This window comes from Saccostrea cucullata, unplaced genomic scaffold, assembly GCF_032062105.1.
Source record: "Saccostrea cucullata isolate Sc308-1 unplaced genomic scaffold, CSIRO_AGI_Scuc_v1 ctg2784, whole genome shotgun sequence".
Classification (NCBI taxonomy): domain Eukaryota; kingdom Metazoa; phylum Mollusca; class Bivalvia; order Ostreida; family Ostreidae; genus Saccostrea; species Saccostrea cuccullata.
This window is the reverse complement of record NW_026935051.1, coordinates 8,934-34,367: the sequence shown is the minus strand read 5'-3', so window position 1 is coordinate 34,367 and position 25,434 is coordinate 8,934. Positions and strand designations below refer to the sequence as shown.

Here is a 25,434-nt window from a genome sequence, read left to right as displayed (position 1 = left end):
TTATGGTGAAAGTCTAAAATATACCATTAAAACTATAACATTACAGTTCTGCATTCTAGTCTAACTGCACAAATTTACCCTTGCATCACTGTGAAGTGTAGAGACGATCCTTAGTATTATATATCTATAATAATTTTCTCCCTCATCAGTGTACTAATTAAAACTGAATCAACATATCAATTCCGCAATTCAACGATAGGACCATATAATATTCTATACACTGAAAAAAATAATTAGTGAAAGTCACTGGGAAGACTAGTAAATTTACTGTCCATACAATCACTACCTTAAAAGTAGCTTAACTATGTATTGGGTAGATTTACTAGATAACATTAGTAAATTTAAGCATTCATAAGTAACCTTCACTAGGTATTTAAGAATCTTTACGACCACTACACCACTTTTCACTATCTTAGCTAGTGAACAGAGTGATTACTAATCACTGTCCATACAATCACTACCTTAAAAGTAGTTTAACTAGGTAATTCTCTCAGTGTATACGCATCTATTGTTCTGTTAAATGAGGGAAGAAAAAAAGACTTTATAAACATTTTTCATAATGTAACCAAAAATTTATTTTCATTTTGTTTTGAAACATGTGCCGTGTTTTTTCATTTTTATTTAGGCAAATGACCCATTTCTCATAAATATATTCAACGATTTCTTGATAGTAAACACATAATAAAGGAGAATAATCAAATGTTGAACACCCCCCCTTTCTTGTAAAATTGGATGTTGAATCTAGAAACTCGAATTTCCAATCTCGAAAATTTAATCTCGCATTTTGAAACTCGAATCTTGGTTGAGCCTTCTGAGCTTTCAAACAAATCAATTGTTAACATCCATATTATAAATTACAATTATTCATTTCATTTCTTAAGAGTTTTCAGAACGTAAGGATTACATAATTATTTTTGTAATTAAGTGGTAAATTCTTTGATAGAGTCTAACAATGTAAATTGTATATAAAACTATTTCTTGAGAAGTATACTATCCGCAATATCTGACTGATAAAAAATCTCAAAATGCTCTCAATAAAAAAATTCTGGTGTACATTGTGCTACATATATTACTTGGAAAAGAGAAAACTAAGTCATTTTCCCCCATTTTGCTCAATTTGTATTTGTTTTGGGTCAGAATTTTTAAAAATTTTAGAAAAAAAGCTCAGTAAGTAATATCAAAATATATATTTTCATAAAATGAAACATCAAAATATTTTAATGAAAAGGGCGTTTTCTTGAATCATATATAGACAATGTCAATTGACTTCTTAAAAAACAATTTTCTCAATAAATAAGCAAGTCATTGATTGAAATATTCAGATGCATTACTTTAACATCTTAAGCAAATGATCTCATCCTTAAAAAGTGACCCCACCTTCCTTTAGACAGATTTATCAAAACTGTACTTTACTGATATTAAATTAAGTGCATGTAATTTTTCATATACGACGGTTGTTCGAAAAGTTCATGGGCAATGTGAATCTTTTCCGCTTTGAAGCAAAAAACAAGCACAATATTATGTTTAAAAATTTTTTTTTTATATTTTGAATTTTACTTCATTTTAAAATCAACCTGTTTTGTGTAAGTAACCGCGGATACTTAACGGCATTGACACGTCAAATACACAGCGATAAGATTTTCTTTTAAAAAAACTATCTCAATACATTTTACACAGTAACAGTTCTATAAGAACATATTAAAAAGCTTTTGCTAGCACATTAAACTCAATTTTCTATCAATTGTTCTCCTAAATCATTGTATAATTTCCTTACTCAATTAATGTTTTGATTTCTTTCACAACTTCACTGTGCTTTTACAAGCTCGGCAACATTGAAGCGCCAGTGTCTTTTTATGATATTCTAACTTTTTAACGTTTTTGATTAGATTTAACGATATAAACCATTTCTCCACAGAGTGTTCTTGTTCGGAACAGAGTCTCTGTCACTCAAATACCTCCTGTACCATTTAAAAACACATGCACGACTTATTTTTTTTTTATTCCTGAACATTTTCGAAGATTATTCGGGTTTTTTCGGAGTGAAACATAAACTTTATTCTTTTCGCTTTGAATTATCTTCACAAAATGATTTCTTTTCAAGGAATCAAAGCATCAAAGCATTATCTGGATTTAAATCAATGAAATGTTTCTAAATTTAAAAGTCAAGGACTTTTCTCGTTTTACCTTCATTTTAGAGAGAATGTGACTACAAACATTTTCAAATTCAGTGTGTTATTGTGAATAACTACATTTGGTCTTCTGCGATCCAATTTTTTGCAGTTTTAAATTCTGGATAGATTTTAAATAAATCATATTTTTTAAAAATTGTTAATACAAATCATTTGGAAGTACTGTTAAACTATTTTTACCAAATTTGGATAACATAGGAATAAAAAAAGATTTGACAGGTGTCCACGGACTTTTCGAACAATCCTCGTATAAAGAAGAAATGAAGAAAACAACAAAATGTTGAAGAGTTACTTTAAATGAACTTTATAGCTATCCTCAATAGGAACATAATTCTGTAATATTGTTACACCATTGACTACTCTCGACATTGTATACATCGTATATGTACCTCCTTTCTCTGTATATACATGAATTTGTTGATGCGTTGTATTCAAACTTCCGTGCTGTAGTCTGAGTTACTTAAGTTTTTGCCAACCATTTTCTCTCAAATGTATTCACGGAAAAGTCTTCAATTAGTTAATTTTTTTTTGAAAATGGCGTCGAACAATTATGAAATAATCGGTCAAATTTGTATTTGTGACATTGAATCCTCTATTAAACAAAAATGCATCTTTTCTATGCATTTTAAAAACATTATCAACTCATTTTACTTATATAAAAAAAAACATTTTTTCAAACCTTGGCTGCCGGATTTAAATGTAGATAATTTCCGAATCCTCTATTAAACAAAAATGCATCTTTTCTATGCATTTTAAAAACATTATCAACTCATTTTACTTATATAAAAAAAAAACATTTTTTCAAACCTTGGCTGCCGGATTTAAATGTAGATAATTTCCGAAGCGTAATCCTGGAGGGATTTCAGCTGTTATACGAATGCGTAGTTAGACAGACACGAATATTCTATAAGGTGACCAATAAAAAAGAAGTAAGAAGCGTGACGTAAGTCTATATAAAAAGAACAATTTTGATTGGTTTGATAGCATCGCATTTTGCCTTCATTTGTCATTATGGGACAATGGTAATATACTATGGTCACATAAACAGACTTTTTCTACTTGTGTTCACATGTAGGTCACAAAAACAAATGTAAATAAATATTTTGCCAAAATTCATGTAACAAAGCCGGTCTATCATTAATTGCAAGAAATTTATTTTCTCAAATCAAAATATTACATTAATTATTAAGATGATGCACTGCATTGCTGTGAACGTGATACCTTACGAAATAGATAAACCATAGCGACACACACAGCAAGAGAACAGACAAAACAAGTAAAATTAAAGAAGTATATTCTGTTAAAGAATATCAGACGTTATTTTTATATATTTAGCACAGAAAAATTCACTTTTACAGTTTAATTTATTGAATATTTTAATGAATAAAATTATTTCATCTCATTTATTGTTTTTGAAAAATGTTAAGTCCATCGGAAACAACACTGCCAACTTCATGTCATGAAAAACTACATAATTCTAGCGTATAACTTTACATGACTCAATATGCCTAAACTTAACCATTTATTTATTTGCAATCTCTCAGAAAAGAGCTTTTTATTTGATTTGCAAATAAGGTAGCTACTTTCGAATTTAAATGAAAGTCCAAATCTGATAGGATTAAGCAATAACATATGTAACACAGGATTATATTTCCGAAGGTCTAAAAACGATCAATATAGATAAATTTGTAATTGTTTTAAATCTTCCTTGAAGAAAAGGTCAACTCAAAAACGTTATTTAGAAGCTATTTCATTTTGGGCATCAAATAAATTATTTTAGAACATCAACATCCTATAACGATCGCTATAATTTAAGAAAGTATATGTACGATTAAAGATAGTACATGACGTAAATGATATTTATATTTTTCTATGGATAGCATAACAAAAGTACTTAAATGTTTTTGTTAAATTTTTCCCTGGCGACATATTTTGCTAAGTAACATAATAACGAAAATATTGAATAGCTTCAAACTTTACTTATGACATTAATGTATTTTGTTCGTATTCGGGAAAACTTCTTTATCATTCAATACAATAAACACATTGTTTAAACAGCTATTCAAAAAACTTTAAATGAATGAAGATCTGCATGGGTAAAGATTTATGAAGGATATGGAGATAACGAACAGTATTCAATGTCAAAGTCCATAAAACAATCCAAAATAGGTGCAGAGCAATCACGAACCTCAGAAAAATCAAAGATGCAATGAGGTATCATGGAGGAGAGAGCATTCCCTGCTGACCTGTCACAACTGCCGTGTGTTTCCTGTCATAATCGGGATATTACAAAAAATCCGTAGTCAATTCAGTGTTTAAATAATGGACTAACAATGGGTATGAAAAATAGCTGTCATCATTTAACTCAATGATAAATTGCATTTCCCGACAATGTCATTGTATATCGATCATACGACTTACGAAATGATGACTTTAAACGAGAGTGCTGATATTTTTGTTTCATCAACTTGCCTGTCAATAATTTACCTCGGTTTAGATATTGTTCATACGTAGAGTATGATCTTACGTATCGAATCAACTGAGATATATATATACTCCGTATGCAGGTGATGAAGATGACGAGTGTTATCTTTTTCTCATCAAGTTTTTTAGTACGGTTGGAAGAACTGGTCTACAAAGATTACATAGATATTGTCCATGATACACTTCAACTATTTTATGATATAAGTTTCAGAGCATTTGTCGTATCAGGACATTTTCTTACAAATCTTACAAACTAAAGTAATTTTTAAGCTGAACGATAACAAGACAAGAAAATTTCCAAGTTCCATTTTTTAAGAAAATATTGTCTATTATGAAAAAACCTGGTCTATAATAATTTACTGTCAGGGCTGGTTTGTATATAGACATATAATTTTATGTTAATGGATATTAAAAAAAATCTTGGAGTTATTTGAAATCCTATTCAATTTACATGACATCTAAAAAATGTCAATTTTTTTTATAAGCAAATCAGCACTTTGATTCAGAGTAAGTAAATGCTAAGATATCTGATCGTATTTTCCCCATCTTTGCATGCATATATTAACAAATGTAAATGTTTCAACGAAGCTGATGAAAAACAATCACAGACAATGTTCCTACAAGTGAGATGAAAAAAATATTGCAATTAATATAATCCACATAAACATAAACATTATATCGTTTCAATTTACTAGCTGCGTGATGGAACAGAAATGGTTTTAATTTCATTGTAATTTTAATTTTACAACTAATTTATACTATCTATGTAGAAATACAAGACTTCATTGGTCTGAGCTTTAACATCTTATTTTATAGAATAAATCAAAAATAATTTTGTGGACCCTAAATCATTAAAGGTAATGTGGGGTTTAAAAATTAAATAGTGTGCAACACTATTTCTTTTTAGATCATTTACGTTGAAAAAAGAAAAGAAAACTTTGCCTTGCTTAGAAAAACATATAAACTTTTTAAAAAGGAAAGTCGGGGGAATTAATTTCAAATCCAAACTAAATAAATAAAATGCATATATTAAATTGTGCAGTAATAGATACATGTAAAACAAGACAGGTCTATGTAGTACACACAACGGGTAAAGAAGGAAGAAAAACAAATGTTTCGAGATAAAGGAATTGCATAAAATTGGTCTCAAAATTATACGCGAAAAAATTTCATGCTCTCAAAATATTAAATCGGAATAAAAGCAATTTATAGGAATTTGTTTTAAATTTTAATGCTTTGATATTTTACGTCCTAATAATAATAGATGTTTTCTTAGTGTGTCAAAGGTTCTTAAATTTCCATACACGCTAAAATATGCGTTAAATCCTATCTTTTATCTGTTTATCTTTTGAAACATAAATACATTATGAAATTGAAGTATTTTTTCTTTGTTTCTTCAGGAGAGGCGTTTTTCTTTCTATTCAATAACATGAATGCTAAAATTTGTAATGTTGGGAGGGTATAGAATACTGAAATAAATACAAAAGTCTGTAGTTTGAAAAGGTATACATATCGCTTTAAATACTGTATTACTTAGATATTCAACCACCTGATCTAATCATGCAATATTAGGAAATGCCTAACTAAAGGTATGCTTGTTTTCAAATTGTTTAGAGAGAGAGAGAGAGACAGAGTTGCAACATGAAAGAAAGATTGTAAAAACGATTGAACTGCTTGGATTTGTTACAGACAATACCCCACTAGATTTCTTAACATGATAAAAAGATAATAGACCATTTCTGATGTTTTGATAGTTTAGAATATTTAATTTTTTATGAATCTGTTTTATTCTATTTTATAAGACTTAGACATGGAGAAAAATTTATGCAGCACTGTTTCGACAAAAATATTTTTTCTGAACTATTATACAGCCTGGTTTTCTTTTCTATGTAAATTTGCTCAATTCTTAGAAGGACAGATATTTTTAACATTTAAACCCATTACATCCCAATATAAAAGACATAAAAGTAAATATACTTTGAATACTGTATTTCATTTCCTGAAAGACTGTTCCACGATCCCTGCGCGTAGTGTTTTTTCATCATTGAATAATTAGTTTGGGATGATCTTAGCCTTGAAAATTGAGTTTAAATATGTACACAAAGGAAAATACTTGTGTCAATTTTTCTCGTCACTTTTGACCTGCTTGCCTTGAAATCTAACCCTGTTGAATAGGGGCTTGTCTGCATGTTTAATTATATGATATATGTATATATACATACATTTAAAAAATAATCCGTTTCAAATATTTTTTTTTTACAAATAAACATAAGAGACTATTGCATCAAATTTTTAAATTACAAAAAATACAAACGAACAAACAAACAAAAAAAAAATAATAATAATAAAAAAAACCATGGCGGATAAAGAAGGAAGAAAAACAAATGCTTCAAGATAAAGGAATTGCATAAAATTTGTCTTAAATTATATGCGAAAAAATTTTATCCTCTCAAAATATTAATTCGGAATAAAAGCGAGTTATAGGAAGTATGTTTTAAATTTTAATGCTGTGATATTTTACTTCCAAATAGTAGTAGATGTTTTATTAACTTAATGTGTCAAAGGTTCATAAAATTCCATGCACGCTCAAATATACGTTAAATCTTATCTTCAATCTGTTTATCTTTTGAAACATAAATACATTATGAAATTGAAGTATTTTTTCCTTTGTTTCTTCAGGAGAGGCGTTTTTCTTTCTATTCAATAACATGAATGCTAAAATTTGTAATGTTGGGAGGGAATAGAATACTGAAATAAATACAACAGTCTGTAGTTTGAAAAGGTATACATATCGCTTTAAATACTGTATTACTTAGATATTCATCCACTTGATCTCATCACGCAATATTAGGAAATGCCTAACTAGAGGTATTGCTTGTTTTCAAATTATTGAGAGAGAGAGAGAGAGAGAGAGAGAGAGAGAGAGAGAGAGAGAGAGAGAGAGAGAGAGAGAGAGAGAGAGAGAGAGAGAGAGAGAGAGAGAGAGAGAGAGAGTTGCAACAGGAAAGAAAGATTTAAAAAAACATGAATGCTAAAATTTGTAATGTTGGGAGGGTATAGAATACTGAAATAAATACAACAGTCTGTAGTTTGAAAAGGTATACATATCGCTTTAAATACTGTATTACTTAGATATTCATCCACTTGATCTTATCACGCAATATTAGGAAATGCCTAACTAGAGGTATTGCTTGTTTTCAAATTATTGAGAGAGAGAGAGAGAGAGAGAGAGAGAGAGAGAGAGAGAGAGAGAGAGAGAGAGAGAGAGAGAGAGAGAGAGAGAGAGAGAGAGAGAGAGAGTTGCAACAGGAAAGAAAGATTAAAAAAAACATGAATGCTAAAATTTGTAATGTTGGGAGGGTATAGAATACTGAAATAAATACAACAGTCTGTAGTTTGAAAAGGTTTACATATCGCTTTAAATATTGTATTACTTAGATATTTATCCACTTGATCTCATCACGCAATATTAGGAAATGCCTAACTAGAGGTATTGCTTGTTTTCAAATTATTGAGAGAGAGAGAGAGAGAGAGAGAGAGAGAGAGAGAGAGAGAGAGATAGTTGCAACAGGAAAGAAAGATTAAAAAAAACGATTGAACTGCTTGGTTTTGTTACAGACAGCACGTCACTAGATTTCTTAACATGTTAAAAAAATAATAGACCATAGCTGATGTTTTGATAGTTTAGAATCTTTATTTTTTATGAATCCGTTTTATTTTATTTTATGAGACTTAGACATGGAGATATTTTAATGCACCACTGTTTCGACAAAAATATTTTCTCTGAACAATTATAAAGCCTGGATTCCATTTCTATTTCAATTTAATAAGAAGAACAGACATTTTTAACATATAAGTCCAGTATATCCCAATATAAAAGACGTATAAGTAAATATACTTTGAATACTGTATTTCATTTCCTGAAAGACTGTTCCACGATCCCTGGGCGTAGTGTTTTTTTTTTCATCATTGAATAATTCGTTAGGGATGATCTTAGCGTTGAAAATTGAGTTTATATATGTACACAAAGGAAAATACTTGTGTCAATTTTTCTCGTCACTTTTGACCTGCATGCCTTGAAATTTTACCCTGTTGAATACGCTCTTATCTGGATGTTCAATAATATTATATATGTATATATACATACATAAAAGAAAATAATCCGTTTCGTATATTTTTTTTCACAAATAAACATGTTGCATTCAATTTTCAAATTACAAAAAATACAAAAAAAAAAAAAAACCAGCAACCCCCCCCCCCCCCCCCCAAAATAGATTAAACAATTAGATGGATGTTGTAATCTCGTATTAAGCCACTGTGGAACAATATGAAAAAAATATTTATCCTTCGAATTCTGTCTTCCATATTTCAGATATGAAAACAATTAGATTATACAATAGGTACATGTATGTACTGATCCCAACTGACAAAGCAGGTAACAATATTGACTTTGATTGAAATGCTCATTGTTTAAGTGTCAATGTATTTTAAGAAGAACTGGAATATAATTCTGTATGTGATAATGTGAGTGGCACACATACACTGTATTTAGATTTCTAAGGAGGGAATTCTTCAAAATCACCTCGAATTTAAAATATTTATTTTAGTTAAGAACAAACACAATAACTTCGAAATACAATAGGAATGATGGATTCTGAATTTTTCGTAAAAATCCTTACAAAAATACTTAGCGGGTTCTAGTAAATGTTCTTAGAGGTCTCTTTCTTCACTCTTTACTAAAATATTAGCCGCAATGATGGAAAAACGCATTTAATTTCATAAAAAAGTAAACAAAACTCACCCTTTCCTTCATGTTAGAACAGAAGAACGAATATATTAAATAATCATTCAAGAACAATTTTCAAAAACTAGGAACATTAAATAGACATTTCTTGAACCTTCATTTTTTATTAAATATACTTTATGATAATATTCCCTCTAAGGTGTGGTATTTATAGTTAATATATAGATCTCAAAATATAATAGAAAACAATACAATATTTTTTTCTGTTTGCTATAATAAGCATATCTTTAGTGACAAGGACAGAGCACGGAAGCTCTTTTACGATATAAATGTTATGCTCAACATTTTATTAAACGTAAATAACGGGTATATCAAATCACAGATAAGTTCTCTTTCACGAGAACGACAGCCATCCTATCCTCAACTCTCGCCCTTCACTTTAAGTGGCCCTTACACCATCACTATGACCACTAGAAAGGTTTACCCATCCATTATCAATTCTGTACCACCGTAGATGATAAAAGTTAGAATGTCTAAGCAAATAGTCAATTCAAAAGTCAGTGCTTATCGTAAAAGTTCACTAAAACCTGATTGAGTTTAAAATTGCTATAATTATGAAAATATTGTTCCACATTCCTTTTAAAATGTTTCAAACAATTTTCAATTTAATTCAAATTTCAAATAAAAAATGATAAGCAGAAAAAAATCATTTTAGTTCAAAGCTGTAAAACGGGCCTCAGGTTTTGGGCATCATGCTCTTTCAATAAAAATGGATCGTTTAAATAAACTTTCCTTGTCTTTGGTCATTGGCAAAATTATTTCTGTAAATATGTTTGAATTCTCATAGATAAACAATTGAGTCCCATTATTAGCAGTCCATTTTTGCATTCATGTGAAGCAGAATTTATTCAGAAACTGATAAAGGAGAACAAGACGACATTCACTGTGGACTTCAACTCGACAATTAGATATTTCGACGACGACGACAATTGCGTTTTTTGGTTTTATGGTTGCTTAAAGATTATGACTCATTTAAGCCACCATATAGCAGTGGCCTCTAGGTGCTTAATGTCAAAGCTTTTTTAAGCCACCTTTTAGTCAAGAATCGTTTCGCAACCCTTACGTTCTTGTTTCAAATCTTTAAACTAACCGTTAAGTTTAAATTATATTTCACTATCTTTTATGTAATATGTTATTATTCAATTTATAATTTCGTTTAGGATATTCTTACATTCTTGTCAAGGCGTATAAAACGGGGAACATAAAATTGTTTTTGCAATTGCCTTCAAATTTTCCCTACCAAAAGCAATTGTATAAATGGTTGATTTCAAATATTATTATCTATAAGCAAAAACTACAGCGTTAAAAAATCACATTGTTTTTGTGTGTGAAAGAGGGTGTGTATGTGTGGGTGTGCTTAAAGCCACATTCAGCTGCTAAATACACAGTGACATTGAAATAAAGAGTAATTTTCTTCTTTGAAAAGGGGAAGTATATAAATTTTCTGTGAATCGAAAAAACGAGATTGGACATTAATTTATACGTACTCTGGGTATAGAAATATTTTAAGATTAAAAAAAAAACTATTTGCATAGACTAGAAAGTCAATAGTTTGTTTTGTAACGTTAAATAATTTAAAAAAATATATATATAAAACGTAAAGAATTATTAACATAGTTGTTTCTTGTTTTGTATTAAAGAAAAATGTTTAATCTAGTTTTAGAGAAGTGACCGAACAACATAAATATCGATGACATTCGACCAAATTTATACACAATTTGAACAAGAAGTACTTTATCGACCGGTTAAACAATAGAACTCTATTAGGTGCCCCTACCAGTATATGGTCAAGTTACAAATCAGAAATATATACCGAAACAAGCTCTATATACAGATAGTTCTATGAAATAAAAACGATGTTCTTTCAATTTCTTGTTGGTACATACTCTCACATTGGGGAGTACCTTTAATTAACTCTTTTGAAATGATTACAGATTTACAATCTTATAATTAGAAATAAAAATTGAAATTGAACATAACTCTTTATAACAACAATTAAGTTTAGTTTTAAATGCGTTGTTGAAATAATCCTCTTATGGTTGTATATAAGATGTTATCATTAAAGATTTTTTTTCACCTAATAATGAAATAACGTCTCATTTCCCCACCACAACCCAATGATTTATTACTTTTGAGACTTTTTATTCTACACAATTACTTGCAACAGTTATTTTCATTATTTAAAATTCTCCTTTTCCAAAGTTAGTGTACAATTGTCCATGACAATACAGTGAAACCCACTCGAGTATGAACATTCTTCGGAATAGAATGTGACCTCGCAACATGATCTACTAAACTCCCCTCAAATTAAATCAGTTGAAGTAAATATTAGATTACATATTAAAGGTAAAAGAAGGTCACCTTGAGAGAAACACATCCTTTTGTCGGCTTTGCGTGTGAGGATGTTGCCCAGACTGCGCTTTCTGCCACAATTCAAGACTAAAGTGGGTAAACAACATTAGAAAATAAAGGTATTTAAAACATAAGAGCTAACCTCATATATGGGAAAGAAAATTGCAATCTTCCAATGAAATACAATCATCTTTTTTTCACAGCCTAGAATGAAAAACACACATTTAAACTATTCTCAGACAGCTCTTTGGGACCTTATGGGGAATTTGGTAATCATTTTATTAGTTCCTCTTTATTTATAATTGATATTAAAGAGATTATGTAACAAAAATATAAAGAACAAGATATTATATATACAAATATGCAACTAGACGCTTATGTGAAGAAGTTGATCGATTCCAATTAATCTTCAAGCTATACACTTTTTTGATCAGGGCAGAAAACACGGACCCCGGATTTCGAGAGGTTGGTTCAGAAGAAATAAAACATCCCTTGTTGAACGGTTACATTCACCTTGTGCCCTTTAGATTGGTCATGTGAAGAGTCATTCTGTTGTCAGAAGTAGACAAAGGCTTAACAATTTGTTTGAAATAGTACACCAAAAAGCTACACTGTATATATAATACATGTATATTTGTAAAAGATGCTATAATGAATACCACGTAATTCAAAAAATATTGACTTTGCAAGAAGTTGTGTAAATCCCTATAAAATCATAAAATCACCTAATCTGTCAATAGACTGTGTCAGTGAAAATATGATCTTATTCGTAGCATGCTATCAGGTACCATCAGGTACCGAATAAGCACCAGATGTAGGTGATATCGGAATATAACTAAATTATTGAAAATAAGATGACTATCGAAATTGAGAAGTATTCTCGTTTGTCAATAATTTATTTGTACGGCGAGTCTAAGCATATATTATCAATAAAACATCCAATTTTTATGAACTGATCTGACAAACTCTATTTGGAAAATATAAATTGCTGGTTTATTAAAGATAAAAGTCATTAAGGAAGCCCATTAATGCGAAAGACAATGAAAGAGCATCCAAAACTATTTTTTTATTCGATATATTTTTGTTTATTTTAATAAACGAATTAAATTCCTTGTTACAATCTTTTGAATTCCTCATATCAAATTCACGAAAGCTCATTTAATACTTAAAAAAAAAATAACAAATTCTTAAACTTGATTCAACGAAAGCAATTCGTTTAAACAGATTCTATTATTTGCTATTCGAAAAATCGATATAGCGATTTTTAACACTTTTTTACAGGCTCTGATAAGAAAATTCGATAAGACAATTATCAATCGTTATAACAGATCAAAAATTTTGCAATGAATTCTAAAAGTTGATTAAACGAATTTTTATGGAAGATTAAAATGAATTCAAAGAAATCGTTATAACGAATCAAATTCGATATAACAATTTAACAATTCATTATATCGAATTCCAAAACATTTTTGATAGGTTGTAAATGGACTTCCATATAGATTTGATTTTTTCTCACATTATCCTTTTTTTTTTTACTTCAGTTGTATATATTCTGAAATTTCATTGTCATCAAATTTATGAAAATTAAAATGACAATTTTAGGATTCGTTTTTAAATAAATAAATGAATTCAAGGCCATTAATTTATAATTATTGCAAATGTTTATGTATAGTGTATAGCACTATTTAAGCAATACGAACCTGCATCTGTATAAATATAAATTTCTCAAGTAATAAATAATTGCAAAGTATACCATTGAGTGTTAAATTTACCGTACATATTTTAAGAGAAGCAGGGATTTAAAAAACGCTCTTGCGTATCAAATCAGCAGAGATATAAATTTGCAAGTAATGAAGATAAATGTAAACGGATATGGAGATAACAAACAGTATTCAATTTTAAAGTCCATAAAACAATACAAAATAGGAGCAGTGCAAACACAGACCTCCGAAACATCAGAGGCGGGATCAGGTGACATGTAGGAGTGAACATCCACTGCTGACCTGTCACACCCGCCGCTGTGCTCCTTGTCATGATCGGGATATAACGGAAAAATTCCGTCGTCCATTCAATGTATAAATAATGAACTAACAATGTCAGTCAGCATTTGACGCACTAGTTTTCAATGAATCTGCATACAAACACACGACAGTCTCACTTTTCTGGAGAATATACGGACAGTTTATATATAAAATAGTAAAATAGACATTGCATCCAAGTTAACAGCCATTTATTTAATTGAACACAAGACATTTTTCATTGTACAAAATGTCACTTGATCATCCTATCACTGTGTACAAATTGCCTCATTTTTGCGAGATGACGTCCAATGACATGCGCATTGCAAGCGATGCATCTTTTATATATTATTGTGTGGGATTTGACTGACGACAGAACTGTATGTAATAGTAAGTTTTAATGTAGTCTACAGCTATCCAACAGATTGAAGTAGTAAATAATTTCATTTTGTGGTATTTTGAAGACCTTATATTATGTGTGACGTCATAGTAAACATTTCCCGGCCCGCTTCCTTACGAAAACCTTTACTGTGTTGCGTATCTTTTATCTTAAGCGCAACAGGATATATCATATCGACGCAGGAATAGTTATTACCTGACTGTGTTAATTGACAATACATGGTCGATATAATATCTTAATGTCGCGTTGAAGGCCATAACAAGTGTTTTCTCCTTTTTACGCTTAAAATTTGGTACAAATTCTGGTTCATATGAATACAAAAATAGGTCTGCTTATAACGGAGCGCAATTGGTACCCATTTGGATATTTTGTTGGAAGACCTGGTCTCCAAAGTTACATATAGAGATATTGTCAATTAAAAAATCAAGAATCTTTTTTATGTCAACTTCAGAGTACTTGCGTGTACAATTAGAATGTGTTTTAACAAAATAATTTTGCAAATCACCAACGACCAGGTAAGTGAATTTTCGAGTTCCATTTTTAGAAAAAGCGGCTATCAATGATATAAAAAAACCTAGGCTTTCATTTATCTTGGGGAATGGTTGTGTATATAGTTAAAAAGTTGCAAGTTTTTAAGCTGTTGATTTTGGTAAATCCTTGTGATTTCAAATTGTCCAATGGATCCATGGAGTTTTTGAGTATCCTCATCTGATTCACACCACGTCTTGAATATATTTCTACACAGTACTTTTGAAGTTTCCCTTCAATACTGTCAATATTTCAGTGAAGAGTAAAAGAAAGGCTAGTTGAACATTTACTGGAACCCACAATGTATCTTTGCTTATGAGGATTCTAATGAAATTCAGAATCCAAATATTCACATGGTAGTTCAAATTCAGTTTGCTTCTATGTTGAAAATATTCAAAACTGACATATGAATAAAGAATTCTGGAGAGTCACGTTAAATATAATCAATCGCTCCATCAATTAAGAAACTCTTTCAGAACTTTATCAATGTGAGATTTAAAAACTTTAAGTTTTTTTTTTGTATTTTTTTTTTAGGTAGAATAGCAATATTTACATTCCTTTACATTTATGTCGCGGGTATGTTAAGGAAGTTATTTCTAAGGAAATTTAGACTTTTTAAAGAAGACTGAGTTTGATAAGATATCAAAATCACTATTATTAACTACTGCATACGAATGAAACAGTGTCTAACACAAGGACATGCACCACCGCCACTGCATCACGTGAATTCTATTAATACATGAAGCAAATTTTTCATAAATAAAAAATCTAACAGAAGAACAATACCCCGGACTTTAATAATTTCTTTGAGTAAAAAATATAGTTGAAAAACGTCTATTTTGCCTAAAATGAGCTGCTAGAATGCCACTGTCCTGTCAGTAAAATAAATATCAGTATTTTAAACATTTGCACGAAACCTTGCCCTATGTTTTGAATTTTTCACATATGAATCTAGATTTTTCGTAAAATCGTTTAACTCGGGAATCTAGCAGTTCTTTTCAAGTTTGTCAGAAGGCAAGCTTTCCTTCTGTATAAGTCTTCCGTTTTGAAATATCCAGCTTATTGTTGTTCTGTTGCATTATATTTGTCACGAATGACAGAGGAAAGGCCGACAGGGATATGTATATAGTTGACTGTTTTCGAAAGAAAATATCGAAAAAATGAATTAGCATACCAGTTTAAACTCCATTTTACGTTTTTTCGTACATGTCGTCTCAGCCGGATTCTATTTAAGCGACATGATCAATTCACCCAATGTACTTGATGTACACATATGACTTCACCGGTGGTAAATTTTAATCAAAATGACATATACAGCAAAACAAAACAAATTAAAACATTTTATTTTTATTAATGTTTACACGTTTCTATTCATTTTCTAGCGTTAATTTACATCTCTAAATAACAATGTTACGAAATCTTGTTTTCAAAAATTGACGTCATCTCACCTACTATGACGTCAGAATGTAGCACTGATCTAGTCAAGGTAAAATATTTTGTATGCTTCCTTTTTACCCCTGCGTTTTCTTCTGAGCATTTATGAACATTTATGACATTCTTTTCGGACATGCCAATACAAACTTTTACTGGAAGTAAGGGAAAGTATGAGTTACAAATGCTTTGCCTGCGTTTATTTTGATTAGGATACGAAATCTGAAAAAAAAAACTAACAATAGTAATTGTAAAGAGCAATAATTCTGGCAATTCATTTTTTCATTTGCTCCTTGGCTGAATTAGGACAACTCTACTCTTCACACAAAAGCAGATTATCTAATTAAATACGTTTGATTGATATTTTTAATTAACAAATAATAATAAAAAGTTACCCTTTAAGACGTCCATCATGTCTATTCTATTTACAAGCAGAATAAATATTATGAAAGATTAAAAAAAATCAGCTGTGGTATTTCCTCTTGATGAGCTAGCTTACAAATTCAAATTTCATTATTTACGTTGTTTTTAACGTAGGAACGCCCCATTCATAAAATCCTGTGTATACTGTTTGTGTATAGGGTATAAGGATTAGCCCTCTTTACAATATGCATGACCATCATTTCCTCTAGTATAACTAAGTCCCCTCTCCTACTCTTAACTTTAGAAAAGGGAGAATCGAAATTGAAAATGTTCAGGTGGATATATAGAGACCAGAGAAAAACTCATATTTTGTTTTGGGATTGAAGTGGTATGGGGACGTTAAGGTCAATAAGTGAGTGATTGGAATTATTCAATCATATACAGTGTAATGAATTTATTACATTTAAGGATAAGAACCAGTAAGTGGCGGGAAATGCTTTTCAGCTATAGGAAACTTGTTTAGTGATGTACGTCCAAAGCAAGTAATAGATACGTTTTAAACACTTAACAAACCGGGTGACCTGTTCATTATGGAAACGGTTCTAGATTATGACTGCATGCAATGTGGCGTGAAACATCAAAGAATGACGAATTTTTTTTTATTCAGATATTATTTTGCAATGAAACTTCATCGTTAGGTATGCCGTAATTCAATCTCTTAATCTTGATAAAGCACGGAATGAACAAGCACAAAATTTTGAAGTTTCGTCATTAAACAAGCCGTGTTTGTTCGTAAAAAATAATTTCCCATCCTTTATTCAATAGAATGAAGGTCTGACTTAACAAACAATAATTTTAGGATATGTGAACCCGACAAAATTGTAATTATAAAATTAAAAAAAAATATGTATCAACAGATAGAGTACAAGTTCCTTGAACAAAAAACCCAAAAGTTTTGATATACGAACATGAGTTGGTTTCCATGGCAACAGTCCCGAAGATAACCATGTTTTCAAATATTAAAGCTATTCAGAAAACTTCACAGAAATTGAAAATAAACACAAAAAAGACGGCACTTGAAATCAACAATAATTTCTTACTTGATATCCATATATGGGAGTTTTCATAATTTTGTTAAGGTTGTGATTTGAAGGTAAGTGCGAAAATGAAATCCTGTATTTTTATGTATCAGAGAAAGCAGATACTACCATCTGAATTCTATATGTCATTTTCTAAACATTGTATGTTTATATATATATAAATAATATATATATATATATATATATATATATATATATATATATATATATATATATATATATATATATATACATGATTTTGGTTTTGATTTGATTTAATTGGATAAAAAATTTATCTTAATTGCATAACCTGGTTTGCCTACCTCAAAATGACTTATGTCAGAAACGTATCAATCCGCATGACGTTTCTTTTAAAATATAAGCAATTTGAAGGCGTTTTAAGGGAGAAAATGTCTTGTTTTATAAACTTTATGATTGAAAATTAAATTATACTGAATCAATGAAATAGCAACCAAAATTTTACTGCTATAACCTTGGTTTGAGCAGTTTACGCTTTTTTATAAACCGCTTCACGGTTAATAAAGCGTAAACTGCCCCAATCCAGGTTTAACAATACAATTTTGATTGCTATTTAATGCATTCCTTAAATATACTTAACTAGACCTCTAAGTATTCACGCTAATAAATGTTTTTATTTAAGAACTTCTTTAGAGAATGGAATGATTTCAAATTATTACAACATACATGTTAAAGTCTTTTATAATATTATCGATGGAAATCAACAATTCGTGACGAAGCATAAAAACAATAAATCTAAACTTTGCAGGAGGTATTTTGTGTAATTACCATCTTTTTTGTGATTATTATCAAAGTCTAAAAACTGATTTCATTAAAAACGCAAATGATTGATAAAATGAGCATTGAAAAGAAGGGAGAGCCGTTTGAATGTTAATCTGGATCATCCTTTTAAAGATTTACAGCAAAATATTGAATTTCATTTAGAAAACAAGATGTGTTTGTGATACACTATACGCCCAGGGGCAACAAAAATTTAAAAAGCTATTTTTAGCATATATGTCATAGTTAAAGTCACGAGGTCATGGACCTTCGTGTCACTTAAAAGAACTGGATTAGTAGAGCAAGGATATCAATTAGGAAGTATCTATCTCTTGTGGTTTAAAAGTTATGACAAAGGAACTAAAACAATTTTAACATACCGATCACAGTCAAGGTCACAAGGTCATTGACTTTGGTGTCATTTGTAAGAGCTTAATTACCGGAGTTTGCATCCTAAATGTGCAGTCTCTATCTCTTATCGTTCGAAAGTTATGACAAAGGTACGGAAAAACTATTTTTAACATACAGGTCATAGTTAAGGTCACAATGTCCTTGACCTTATTGTCATTTAAAAGAACCTAATTAGTCATGTACGCATATTAAATATTAAGCCTCTAACTTTCTTGGTTCAAAAGTTATGGCGAAGGTTGAAGATTGTAGATAAAAAGCTATTTTTAGCATATAGGTCACAGTCAAGATCACAAGGTCAATGTCCTTGGTAATATTTGAAAAAGTTTAATTAGTGGAGTGTGCATACCAAATAAGAAGTCTTTATCTTTCATGGTTTAAAAGTTATGGCGTAGGTTAAAGTTTGCAAACAAGCAAACAAACAAAGAAAGAAACAGACAGACAGACAAACGGAACAAAAAAATATACCTCCCGGATATATATATATATATATATATATATATATATATATATATATATATATATATATATATATATATATATATATATATATATATATATATATATTAATCCGGGCGCATAACCAGGGTTATTTATAAAAATACTTCGTTTTTTATTTTAAACAATTATTATATTGGGCTTGTAAGTCCTAATTTGATGATAAACTTCAGATTTTATCGACGTGGTTCGCCAGGATAACCGTGTAAGAATAGTTTGTTTGAAATGAAATAAAGGATTAAAAAGAGAATTAGGTCCGTTTGAAAAGAAACGTTCATAAGAAAAGTTTATAAGTACTTATGATGTGTCTTGTCACACGAAAATTTAAAAAGACACTGTAAAATTGAGAAAAAAAAATTACAAGTATAACGAATAAACATGAAACTATTAATGTAAACTAGAGCAAAGCTCGTTGCAAAGCAACGAGTAGGTTTTCCGTCTTGATTGACAGGAAGTTATTTTTATTAAGAAAAGAAGAGAAATGACGTCTCTAATTATTTAGATCTTCTTAATCTATGTTGAAAATTGCAAAAGTAAGCCATTTTTTGCTACTTCTTGTTTGACCGGAAGTGACGTCGACGGACGGAAAATTAAGTTCCATGGTTCTTTGACAAATATTTCCCACAAAACATGTCAAAAACGGCAGAAATATGCAGTTTCGGACTACTTCCGGTTTGGTCGAAGGACAGTCACAGGACATATTTTGATGACATCAGTAGATTTTACCGGAGATATTCAACAACTTTGCTTTTTTAATTTATATCAAATTCTCAATACTTTTTGAGATATCTGGTAAAAACGTTTGGCCCTCTAGATTCCTTAATTTATGAGTCAGCCCTTTTCCCGAGATATCATTTGAAAGATCTTCTAATTCTGCACAAATTATGTTCTATATATTTTCACAAAATATTTTTTAGTTTAGAAGATAAAAAGCAAAATATGAATAATTTTTGGCTCTTTTAAGCATTCTAATTTTAGACCCCTATATGGCGCCATTTTGAAGAGGGAAATCGAAAAACAAAAACCGATGTGCAACCCTTCTATTATCTAAAATCAGTAAAAATTCTACTCTAGCTTGAGCCGTCTCTGAGCCTTTGTCTGGAAACGAAAGCCTATAAATTTTCGTTTAAAGGGAAATAACTCAAAACCGGAAATGACTTTTTGAAATTTTTGACAGCATTCTGATAGAGTTTAGTAACTTCTAGTACCTCTGAAAATTGGAGCGAAATCAATTGAGAAATGAGTGAGATGTGATGCTTCAAAGTTGGCGTCTAGGAAGTAGAAGAAAAAAAGAACTAAGTAGATTAGATGAGATTTCATTGCGAGCAACGAGTAGGTCTTCCGTTGAAAATAAAAAATATAGACAAATCACATTCAGTAAAGGTTTACAGGTGAAAATAAATTTCAGAATATGTTATATTGGTGCTAAAAGTGAATTTTAAGTTTATATTACACTTTTAGCACCAAGATAACATATTCTGAAATGTGTTTTCACCTGTAAAACTTTACTGAATGTGATTTGTCTATATTTGTTTTATTCATTGAAATGTTACTTATATTTTCCAAGTCTTTTTCATATTCCAGTTCTTAGGAGAAAAAATTCCAAGAACCATCCACATTTCTAATCTTGTGACATGATATATATTAAATCTTTTTCAAAGAGAAAAATTTGTTTGTATTATCTGTCCTTAAAAGAGAATGACATTAAGTTTTCCTTCATTGATTTTAAAGTTTCTGATTTTTATCACGACGTTCTGAACATCTTTTGTTCAATATGGCTTATAAAAATACTCTCCCATTTTGAGACGTAATGCATAAAAAATATAGCATTTTTATCCCTTGCACCCCCTAATTATGTAACAGATGATGAATATGCTATCATATATACTGTTGCAAATCATTAAAATGAAGACTTTCCCCCCAGTAATGCATAACAAAATAGTGATCATAAGAGAGTTACAGATAAAAGAATTTCGGCCCCCCTGAGCCCCTAATTTTAGGGTCAGCCCCTTTTTCTTGATAACAAATGAAAGGTCATGTGATTTTGATGATTTTTGTTCAATACTTATTCAGAGATTTCTTTTCGTTGTGGAGATATGCTGAATGGAAATATTTAGAGACCACCATAAAAAGTCCCTAATGGGGCAAGGTTTAGAACATTATTCTGTCCATCTTTTGTTCAATATTGCTAATCAAATTATTCCCCCTTTTTGAGATATAAAGCGTCAAAGATTTGACATTCTAGCCCCTTGTGGCCCTTAATTACGTAACATATGATAAAAATTTTACCATATATTTTTGCAATTTGTTAACATAAATACTTTTGCTTCAGTAATGTATAATAATATATTTATCATTAGAGAGTTATTGATTGTTGATTAGGGGTCAGCCCCATTTTCTTGATATCAAATGAAAGGTCTTGTGATTTTAATGATTTTTTGTTCAACACTTATTCAGAGATTTCGTTTTGTTGTTGAGATATGATAAATGGAAATATTTAGGCGCCACCCTTACAAGTCCTTAATGGGGCCGTTTTACAAAATTCAAGGTATGCATATTTTCTAGAATATTACTCTGACCATCTTTTTTTCAATATTGCTTATCAAATTATTCTCCCTTTTTGAGATATAAAGCGTCAAACATCTGACATTCAGGCCCCTTGTGACCCCTAATTACGTAACGTTTGATCCAAATTGTATCATATATTTTTGCAAATCGATCAGATGAATACTTTTTCTTCAGTAATGTATAACAAAATAGTGATCATTGTATGGTTATAGATGAAAGAATTTTGGCCCCTCTGAGCCCCTAATTTGAAGAGTCCGCCTCTTTTTCTTGATACCAAATGAAAATCTTGCAAATTTGAAGATTTTTTTTTCTACACTTATTCAGAGATTTCTTTTCGTTGTGGAGATATGCTGAATATCTCCACAGCATATCTCATGTGGTGAATGGAAATATTTAGGCGCCACTCCTGCAAGTCCTTAATGGGGGCATTTTACAAAAATTCAAAGTATGCATATAGTTTAGAACATTATTCTGACCATCTTTTGTTCAATATTGCTTATCAAAATATTACCCCTTATTGAGATAAAAAGCGTCAAAGATTTGACATTCTGGCCCCTTGTGACCCCTAATTACGTAACATCTGATCCAAATTGTATCAAATATTGTTGCAAATCGATCAGATGAATACTTCTGCTTCAGTAATGTATAACAAAATATTGATCATTATAGGGATAGATGAAAGATCTTACTCATATTATTTAGAACATTATTCTGACCATCTTTTGTTCAATATTGCTCATCAAACTATTCCCCCTTTTTGAGATATAAAGCGTCAAAGATTTGACATTCTAGTCCTTCGTGGCCCCTAAGTACGTACCATATGATAAAAATATCAAATATTGTTGCAAATTGTTAAAATGAATACTTTTGCTTCAGTTATGTATTACAAAATATTGATCATTAAAGAGTTATAGATGAAAGACTTTTGGCCCCTCTAAGCCCCTAATTTGAGAAGTCGGATATCAAATTGAAGGTCTTGTGATCTTAAAGACTTTTTGTTCAACACCTATTCAAAGATTTCTTTTCGTTTGGGAGATATGCTGAATGGAAATATTTAGGTGCCACCCCTACAAGTCCTTAATAGGGCCATTTTACAAAAATTCAAAGTATGCATATAGTTTAGAACATTATTCTGACCATCTTTTGTTCAATATTGCTTATCAAAATATTCACTCTTTTCAAGATATGAAGCGTCAAAGATTTAGCATTCTGGCCCCTTGTGACCCTCAATTACGAAGATATGCTTAAAAGTAATGTATTGTTGCAAATGGTCTAAATTAAAAAAAAAATATCGAAAAATCGAGCAGAAAGAGTGATAAAGTTTTTTGGACACACGGGGATCGAAACCGGGTCTCCCGTGTGACAATCCGACGCGCTAACCATTCGGCTATTGGGATCGCCGCTTCGAGTTTTCAAATGCAAATATCTCGAGATTGGCTTTTTCGATTTTCAAACAAATTACATATTTCGCTTCTGCAAAAGAGTTTCTATTCAATTCTAAAACAAAAATATTAAAAAAGAAAAGTTGAAAAGTTGCGTTTTTTTAAATTCACTTCCGGTATCGAATGGAAGTATTGACGACGCACGAAAAGGCAATTCTTCAACGCTATTAATCATGAACTATCATCTCCAATTAATTTTCAGTTCATATCTTAAGCAGTTTTTGCTACTAAATCAAGACAAAATTGTATTTTAAAATCAGAAAATTGTCCATATCTCACGACCAGAAGTGAGGGCGGCAACAAAAAAAAATTTCCAATAAGGATCAGATCAGTACCTATCAGATGCGAAAGTTGCATGAGAATCCGCCATGTAGTTTACGAGAAATCGCGTGCACATAATCGGTTATAATAATAATAACTAGATACGATCTCGTTGCGAGCAACGAGTAGGTCTTCTGTTGATTTTCTCGATAAGATGAGATGTGATTTTGACTGAGATATTCGTTAATGGAGAATGATATTAAATTTTCTTTCATTAAATTTTAAGATTCTGATCTATATCACAACAACATTTGTCCAATCTAGCGTATTAAAATGCTCCACTTTTCGAGATCTAAAGCATCAAATAAAAAGATTTTTTGCCCCTTGCGACCGCTGATTACGTAACATATGATCAAAATTGTATAATATATTGTTGCAAATCGTTAATATGAGCATCTTTGCTTCTGTGATGTATCACAAAATATTAATCATTAAAGAGTTAAATATGAAAGACTTCTGGCCCCTCTCAGCCCCTAATTTGAGGAGTCAGTCCCTTTTTCTTGATATCAAACGAAAGGTCTTGTGATTTCTAAGACTTTTCGTTCAACACCAATTCAGAGATTTCTCTTCGTTGTAGAGATATGCTTAATATAAATATTTAAGAGCCACCCCTACAAGTCTTTTTGGGGCCGTTTTACAAATATTCAAAGCATGCATATTGTTTAGACTATTATTTTGACCATCTTTTGTTCAATATTGGATATCAAAATTTCCCCCCTTTTCGAGATATGAAGCGTCAAAGACTTAGCATTCTGGCCCCTTGTGACCCCTAATTTCGTAACATATGATTAAAATTGTATAATATATTGTTGCAAATCGTTAATATGAACATCTTTGCTTCTCTAATGTATCACAAAATATTGATCATTAAAGAGTTAAAGATGAAAGACTTCTGGCCCCTCTGAGCCCCTAATTTGAGAAGTCAGCCCTTTTTTCTTCATATCCTGTAATAGCTCTTGTCATTTTGCACAACTTTTGTTCTATATGTCTGAACAAATTATAAAGAGATAAGAAGGTATAAAACAAAAGGTGTAAATTTTGTGAGATGTTTCTGAGATATTTTTTCGGGCCCTACCGAGCTTTGGCGCCTTGTGCGTTAGAAAGATTTGGACACCAGTCCGCAACTCCACAATTCTTCCCTTACTTTCACTGAAAATCTTAAGTCTATATCTTAAGTCGTTTTGGAGGAGTTTCCCGGACAAGCCGACCCTCTAAAAATAAAAAATCCATAATATCTCGAGATAGAAAGAGACGTCATTGTCCAAAAAAATTTCCAATAAGGTTCCGACCAATACCTATCAGATCTGAAAGTTTGATGAAAATCGGATGATCCACTACTGAGAACTTGCGTGCACAAAATCGGTAAGAATAATAATAATAATAGGGAAAAAGAAATCGAAGAATAACAAGAAGCTCTTCCGTTGGAAACGGAAGACCTTAATAATAAAATAGGGAAAAAGTAACCGAAGAATACCAAGACGGAAGACCTTAATAATAAAATAGGGAAAAAGTAACCGAAGAATACCAAGACGGAAGACCTTAATAATAAAATAGGGAAAAAGTAACCGAAGAATACCAAGACGGAAGTCCTTAATAATAGGGAAAAAGAAACCGAACGAAAACAATGAGGTCTTCCATTGTAAATGGAAGACCTTAATAATCTTTACCAACAGAATCAGTAGAAAGTCTTCCGTTGGAAACGGAAGACCTTAATAAATTGCGCCTCACTGTTACAGCTTATGATTATTATC

General features: G+C 30.6%; 1 protein-coding gene across 1 annotated transcript in view; it reads right to left on the bottom strand.

Moving 5' to 3' along the window:
* LOC134241773 (uncharacterized) overlaps positions 1-3,386 on the bottom strand; it is a gene marked incomplete at its 3' end in the record, with an annotated part of 29,120 nt that extends 25,734 nt beyond the window's left edge. The window contains exon 1 of the mRNA XM_062723794.1: positions 2,997-3,386. The remainder of the gene's footprint in view (positions 1-2,996) is intronic.
* Between the last annotated feature and the right edge of the window lie 22,048 nt (positions 3,387-25,434).